General features: G+C 36.2%; 1 long non-coding RNA gene across 4 annotated transcripts; it reads left to right on the top strand.

Moving 5' to 3' along the window:
- Positions 1-363: 363 nt before the first annotated feature.
- Positions 364-2,616, top strand: LOC148203066 (uncharacterized). Of its 4 annotated transcripts, none has more exons than XR_015785281.1 (5): positions 364-604; positions 866-913; positions 1,146-1,646; positions 1,873-1,960; positions 2,295-2,616. It is a non-coding gene; the product is annotated as an uncharacterized LOC148203066 (long non-coding RNA). The 4 variants fall into 4 exon arrangements; XR_015785282.1 differs by having other exon boundaries at positions 366-604; positions 1,146-1,368; positions 1,532-1,646; positions 1,873-2,616; XR_015785280.1 differs by having other exon boundaries at positions 365-604; positions 1,873-2,616.
- The last annotated feature ends 5,166 nt before the right edge of the window (positions 2,617-7,782 follow it).

Genomic DNA, 7,782 nt, shown 5'->3' with positions numbered 1-7,782 from the left:
TCACTTAATTATTTGGTGTTAAGTAAAAGTTTTGTATCATTATTATTCTACATGAGAAATTATTTCAAAATTTTAAAGACAATGTAAGAAAATAAGGTTACATAGATGATGAAGTTTTACAAATGGAACTAAATAATGAAAATTCTCATATATATATATATATATATATATATATATATATATATATATAATTTAGAATTTTAATCCATATTTTCTTTAGAACCATCCCTACTAAATATGAAAATAAAGTCTTACACACTTTTATTCTTATTGAACTAGAATTAGCACTACAAAAAGAATTAATTTTATTAGGGGTTTTTTCTACCTGCGGCTTTAATAACCCCGAATAGTTTTCGGCGGTTTTATGAAGGAGTTCCAAAGATATTATGTTAGGTTTTTCACTATCCAATATCTTCTTGCTATATCTAGTGTGATAGGATCTAATATGTGGGGACTGTTTTTTATGGTAGAATTACACTGGCAAAGATGCTATTGCTCATAACTTTCATGCTGCTTTACTTGGAGATGAGTCGGCGCTTACCGGTGGCAGTGGGAAGGTTGTGAACAGTGGATTGTGTTGTTTGTTTATATGGGTTTCAACATGGTATTGGCCTAGATTGAGGTTATTACTTTTGTTGTTTGGTTGATTTTGAGTGTAGATTCTCTTTTTAATTACTCAATCACCATCTCTCTTTTTAAACCTGCAGTGCGTTCTTTTCTATTATTCTTATTATTAGAATTATTATACTAATAAAGTTACACCTGTACTTCAACTAAGTGTTTTAGTTTAGTGATAGGAACTGGATCCTACAATTAACGTTATATATGTTTATTGAATATGCACCTCTTCTTTGTTTCAATGCAGACATACAATAAAGTTTGCTCTATATAGTGGATTCTTAATTCATTGCAGGTAAACATTCTATTTTCATAAATATTCCAGCAAGTAATTATATGTGTGTGCTTACTCTATTATTTTAAGTTGTGTACATGAAAACCTGAATGAAGATAATATATAGGAAATTATCTCTTAGCTTTATTATCAACATATTTAAAAAGAAATTATGAAATATAGTATGCGAGAAGGATTTTTAGCTTATCTCTTAGCTTGTAGACATGTAGTGATTTAACTGTCTGATTTCTAGGTTTCTTCTCTCTTACGAGAAGGATTCTACCGTAAAGCTTTGGGAAGTTGGCTCTGGAACATTAGTCAGATTTCAATGGTCAAAATTTTGGTCCAATTGCAGCATCCTTGAATGAGGCAATGTTTCAAATGGTCATTTAGAGTGGTGGCATGCCTATGATGGTCTAAATGAAACAAATGACCACCAGTTGCTCTCTGCAGAGGGTTCTCTTTTGAAAAACATGGTAATGTGAAGCACAAAATATTAATGTTTGGAGTTATGGTTCTGATTCCAGCTATACTTGTTCCTTAAATGGGTGGAGGAGTTGTAAGAACTTTTTTCATTTTTATTGTTTGCTTTAGAGATTTTGAATATAGAAATGAAATTGAATGCTTTGATTAATGTAGGATGAGAAGACACGAGTGTTTCAGACACTCGTTTGTTTCTAGAATAAGCACATTTCTTCAATCCTTGTTTGGAACTCGACTTCCAATTGTAGTTGCTGGTTCATACACTTACATAGTACGTATAACATCTATTATATATATCATTTGTTCATTTTAGTTTTGATTTATTAGGTTAAATTCAGTCTGATATTAAATTTATAATTTATATTTCTATAATCAGTGTCCAAAGTTGAAAAATAAAATGGTTAAAGGATCAAATATTTCTTCGCTCTCTGTTAGTCACCGTGCCCTTTGAGTTTTTGTTTTTTACTATTTGACTACTTCGGTGCTCTCTTACTCAGGAAAACTCTGACTCAGGAAAGCTGCTTAGAAAGCTCTATTCAGAACATGGAAGAAGTGCATAAGCTTCTAGATGAACATTTTCATTCGGTGAACATGTTTCTCTTTAATGAACATTTTTCATTCGGTGAACATGTTTCTCTTTAATGTATATTTGAAAAATGTTACTATTTTTATTACGTGTTTTTCTTTATTATAGCTTTTTTTATCATAATAAACTAAATAATATATAAAAAAAACAATTTGACATGCATTTCCGGCGGTTTTTGAAAACTCTGCCATTCCGGGCGGTTTTTGGAAAATCCCTGCCATTCTCGACGGTTTTTACGAAACCTCTACCGGTGGTTTTTGCAAAACCCTTGCCATTCTCAGCGATTTTGAGAAAAAACCGCCAGTAATTATTTACCAACGCAACTTTTTCCAGGGGATTTTTCAGGTGTTAAAAGAAGAGCCGCAGTCACCGCTGAGCGGAACTTTTACCGTTGAGCGGAACTTTTATCGTTGAGCGGCATTCTGAAGCACCGCAGTCACCGCTCAGGGCCAAAACTGCAGCTGAGCGTCATCTTGAAGAGCCGCACTTACCGCCGAGCGCCAAAAGTGCCGCTGAGCGCCATTTAATTGGGCTTGGGCCTATTTTCTTTAATTTTTAATAAACTATATAAGGGTTTAGTCGACCTAGGGTTGATATCTTTGGACAAAAAGAGGCGAAATCACACTTTCTTCACCTCTTGGAGGCGGATTTTGGATGTGGAAGCTCTTTTTCTTCTTCTAGGGTCCTATCTTTCATTTTTTTCATTATTTTCATCTAGTTTCACCATGTCTATGGTGAACTAACCCTGCATTATTGTTGGGGAACCGATGTAATCCTTTGAAACTCTCATGTATTGAATTGGTTCTATATTTTATATGCTTTGCTTCATTAATTGTTAGGGTTTTTCTTCTACACTCTATGCATGCTTTGTTTAACTCATTCAATTGCATGATCATTGATGTTATCTATATGGACACATATAGGTAAATCTAGAACTGGGGAAATTCTCCCGCAAGCAATATTACCTAGACATAGGAATAGGCGAATCGGTTGCCTTTAAGCCTCTGTGCGAATGTAATGCATGAATAATTGCTAGGGAGACAAGACATTGTAAACTAGTGATTAGGATTAGGCTTTCTTCACCGAGACATCGGGTTTAAGGTAAATTAGAAAGTGACATTAACATTAATGAAGAAAGATGAATTTTTGAATACATGAGAGTGGATAGGATAAGTCGGAAACCCCACCAACATAATCATTCATATTCTACATCAATCGCTTTTGCATCTTTCAATCCAATTGATCAAAACTTGCATTCATCTTTATTTTCTAAAATTCAAACACAATGATTTTGTTCACAAGTCTAATTTAATGAAGAAATCACATAACTGTCTAGGTCGTGAGTTCTTTGGGAAATGATACTTCGTCTTACCATTTTATTATTACTTGATACGATTCAGTACACTTGCCGAGTGTTAACAAGTTTTTGGCGCCATTGCCGGGGACTCCTGGTTTAACTATTCTATTTGTGTGATTATTGATTAACTTTGACACTATTTATGATTTTTTATCTTTTTATTTTTTTATCTTTTTGTTTTATCTTTTTATCTTTTTGTTTTATTTTTTTATTTTTCTTTTTATCTTTTCTATCTTTTTGTTTTATCTTTTTATTTTTTTTTTATCTTTTCTATCTTTTTGTGCTAAGAATTGTTTCTAGGGTCTTGTTTTCTTGTGTATGCAAGATACAATTCGGACTAGGAGCAAGAAAACAACGAAACCTCTTCTTGAAGGATTAGACGAAAGTAAAAGGAGGAGGAGAATTCAAACATCTAGATAATTATTTCCTTCTCCGGAAACACTTTTACAACCCTCACCACAAAGATCTAACCAAAGTACTGAAGAGATGGCTGGAGAAAACAATGGGAGACGTACTCTGGCGGATTACACCAATGTTGTTGGCCCTGATCACTTTAACAGCATTGCTAGGCCGAGGGTCAATGCTGCAAACATGGAGGTGAAACCGGCATTGATACAATTGGTGCAGAGCAACCAATTTAATGGACTGTCACATGAAAGTCCATATGAGCATCTAACCACATTCAACGAGATTTGCAACACTGTAAAGATCAATGGTGTGCTGGATGATGCTATAAAGCTTAGTTTGTTTCCTTTCTCATTGGGAGGCAATGCTAAGCTATGCTTGAATTCTTTCCCGGAGTACAACTTTAGTGAATGGGAAGCCGTGGTTTCAAAGTTTCTAAACAAGTACTTCCCACAATCCAAAATTAACAAAAGGAAGCAAGAAATTTCTTCGTTTAGATAAGGCATGGAGGAGACGCTAGGTCAAGCATGGGATAAATACAATTATTAAGAAAGACGCCCACTCATGGCTTTGACGAAGCAACAATAGTCATTCTTTTCCTTGGAGGTCTTGGTTCACAAACCAAATTGATGCTAGATGCCTCAGCTGGAGGTAATATTAAATGCAAGACTCTAGAGGAAGTTTTTGAATTGATAGACAACATGGCTACTAATGACAACGAGATGCATAGTGAAAGAGGAGCTCCACCTCAACAGAAGGGAGTCCTACAGTTGCAATCTCAAGATGCCTTACTTCACAAAATAAAATCATAACTCAACAATTGGAGAATTTGACAAAGACACTTGCTCAGTTGCCAAAGGAGTTGAAGAACGTTTCACAGGTTCAACAACAACTCTGTGAATTGTGTGGTGGTGACCATATTAATGGTCAATGTGCTTTTCTAGTGGAGGCCTTAGAAGATGTCAATTTTATGGCCAATCAATTTCAAAATCAATCCCAATACCGCTAAGGGAACTTTAACCAAGGGTGGAAACCTCACCCAAGCATGGGTCAAGGTCAAAATGGACAAGCTGGACAAGCAAGACAAGTTAATAGACCACAACAGCAACCATCACTATGGCAACAAGTATCTACGCTAAATGAGAGATCAACAAAGCTTGAAGAAACTTTTCAACAATTTATTCAAGTGATTATCTCCAATCACAAGAGCACTGAAGCACAATTAGAAATCTGGAGATCCAGGTTGGCAAAATGGCTAAGAAGTTGGAGGATATGCCTGACAGGAGTTTTGGGGCTAATACTGAAGTTAACCCTAAGGAAGAGTGTAAAGCTATTGTGAGTATATGTGATGAGAGGGTGAATGAAAAAGAGAGAGTTAAGTTAGAAAAGAGAGACGAAAAAGAAGAGAGAAAAGGTGAGGATGAGAAAAAAGACAAAGAAAAGAAGAGGGGAGTGAAAAATTGTGAGAAAAGTGAGAGTTCTTCCTTATCCTAAGGGGAGTGAAAAATTTGATAAAGAGAGACAATATAAGCATTTTAAAGAGATCTTCAAGCAATTGGAGATTAAGATACATTTGACTGAAGCTATGCAACAAATTCCTGCTTATGCAAAGCACATGAAGCAAATCCCCGCAAAGAAGAGATATCTAGAGGAGGAAACTAGTGATAAACAGGGAAAATGCAGAGCTATTTTGGAGAAACCACTTCCACCAAAAGTGAAAGATCCAGGAAGTTTTACTATTCCTTGCGTCATTGGGAAGGAAAATATAAGGGAAGCCTTAATTGATTTAGGGTCAAACATTAATTTGATGCCCTTATCTATGCTTCAAAGGATTGGTGATCTTGAAGTCAATCCAACCAAGGTGACTTTGCTCATGGCGGATGGATCTTCCAAGAAACCCTATGGTGTAGTGGAAGATGTGGTGGTTTGCATAGACAAACTTAAATTCCTGGTGGATTTTGTGGTGATAGAGATGAAGGAAGATGAGAAGATCCCAATTATTCTTGGAAGACCGTTTATGAAAAGGGCAAAGGTAATCATCAATGTGGATGATGGGTTGATAGTTCTTCAAGATCGAGAAGAAAAGGTGATCTTTAATGTCTTCAAAGTGGAGTCGCAAATTCAAGAGAAGGAGGCTAGTCACAAAGCTGCATGTAAGGATGCACAAGTGATTAGCTCGAAAGCTGCAAAGCCGATCATCAAAGGTAAAAATTGTTTCTTGTCACAGGTTAGGGAAGAAGAAAAAGATGACAAAGGAAGGAAGGTTCATGATGACTTGATGGATGCACAATTCAAACTTGGCACACCGGTAAGATTCAAGAACAAGTTGTGGGTTGTGAAAGATTTCAAAGAGAATGGAGTGATATAGATTGAAGCTCCATATTCAAGGAGAGTCAAAAAGGTGGACCAAAAGAAATTGATGAGTTGGTGTGATGAAAGCAAGAGGAACACCAACATTGAAGAAGGAACTTGAGCTTTATTGGGTCAAGCTAGTGACGTTAAAAGAGCGCTTGCTAGGAGACACCCTAGTGATTTGAAAACATTAATTTCTTTGAATTTATTTATTTTGATGATGTAATATGAAACTTGAGCATTGTTATATTTGGGTTTAGCATCTATTGGTGGATGCTAGGTTGGTGAGTATTTACTGAAGGATATTAAGAAGGTACACCTACTGAAGGGTGATGGTAAGATTTGCACCTACTGATGGGTGCTGGAGGATTTTGGGTCAGGCTCATGACGTTAAACAAGTGCTACTTGGGAGGCAACCAAGTTGATTGAATTTATCTTTGTTTGTTTGTTTTGATTCTGCTCTAGTTGCATTATAGGGATTGATTGTTTGAGTTATGTGAGAGACTAAATGCATTGAGTAAGTGAAAGGTATTGGTAAAGGACACCTAGGGCAAGCTAGGAAGAAGGGGACTTGGTGTCGTGTATGCCGCTTAACGGGAATTACCGTTGAGCGTGAACGCTGCAGTTTTGTTGACTGGTCTTCTGTTAATTAGGCTTAGTGGGATTTGGCCCATTAGGTCATTTTTATACCCTAGGGTGCGTCTTGGCCGCCACTTTCAGATCTCCCTCTCCCCACACGCTCTCAAGCACTCTCTAAAGAGTTCTCCAAAGTGCCCTCCAAAAAGCTCAATGCAAAGGAAAGTTGGGAATAAGAAAGAATGGTTGTGTTTAAATGATGATTCTCTTAACTCAAGGATTTTGTGATCTAGAAAAACCAATTTTCTTCTTAGCCCATCCACATTATAAGCCATAGAAAAGTCCTTGTGATGATGCTTGCTTGTGAGTGTGTTTAATTGTGGTTAAATGAAAGGCAAAGTTGATTCATGTGACATTGTGATAGTAGAGTGAATGAGTGACCTCTATATACACTTGTGTGATTGAGTGAGACACTTTATCTAGTGAGGAATAATTTCATGAGCATAGGATTACATCTATGCTTAGTTAATTGATCATTCATGAGAATAGCATTTGTTGGATACTATCTGACTATGTGAATACCACAATGAGCTTAATTGAATCAAAGCATGTGTGCATCTTAAGTGAATTCTTTTTTATGAGCTGATTTGAGTAATTACTTGTTTTGAAAGAAAGAGTTTTTGAATGTGGTGAACCATTATATGGAATGGTGGAAGACTGAGTTACATCTTGTTTGTTTGAGGACAAGCAAAGTTCTAAGTTTGGGGTTGTGATAACGGTTGAAAAACCGTTACTTTTATACTTAATTTTCATATTAAAAACAACCTTTATGACTTAGAAACTAGCTTGGAATCATGTTTTTGCTTAAGTTTTGGAAATAAGAGAGTTGGATGGGTTTTATGCTTGGTTTTCCTTGTTTTGGCAGGAATTAAGATGAATTACATGAAAAAAGTTGAAGTAGTAAGGAGCTGGACTCAGAAAGGGAAGTAAAAGTGTACAAAAGAAGAGTCGCAGTCACCGCTGAGCGGAAGTTTTACCGCTGAGCGACATTCTGAAGCACTGCAGTCACCGCCTAGGGCCAAAACTACAGCTTAGTGTCATCTTGAAGAGCCGCACTTACTGTTGAACGCC

Source organism: Vigna umbellata, chromosome 3, assembly GCF_029865625.1.
Source record: "Vigna umbellata cultivar VRB3 chromosome 3, Vumbellata_1.0, whole genome shotgun sequence".
Lineage (NCBI taxonomy): Eukaryota > Viridiplantae > Streptophyta > Magnoliopsida > Fabales > Fabaceae > Vigna > Vigna umbellata.
The sequence above is the reverse complement of the archived record's forward strand: the minus strand, read 5'-3'. Positions and strand labels throughout refer to the sequence as shown.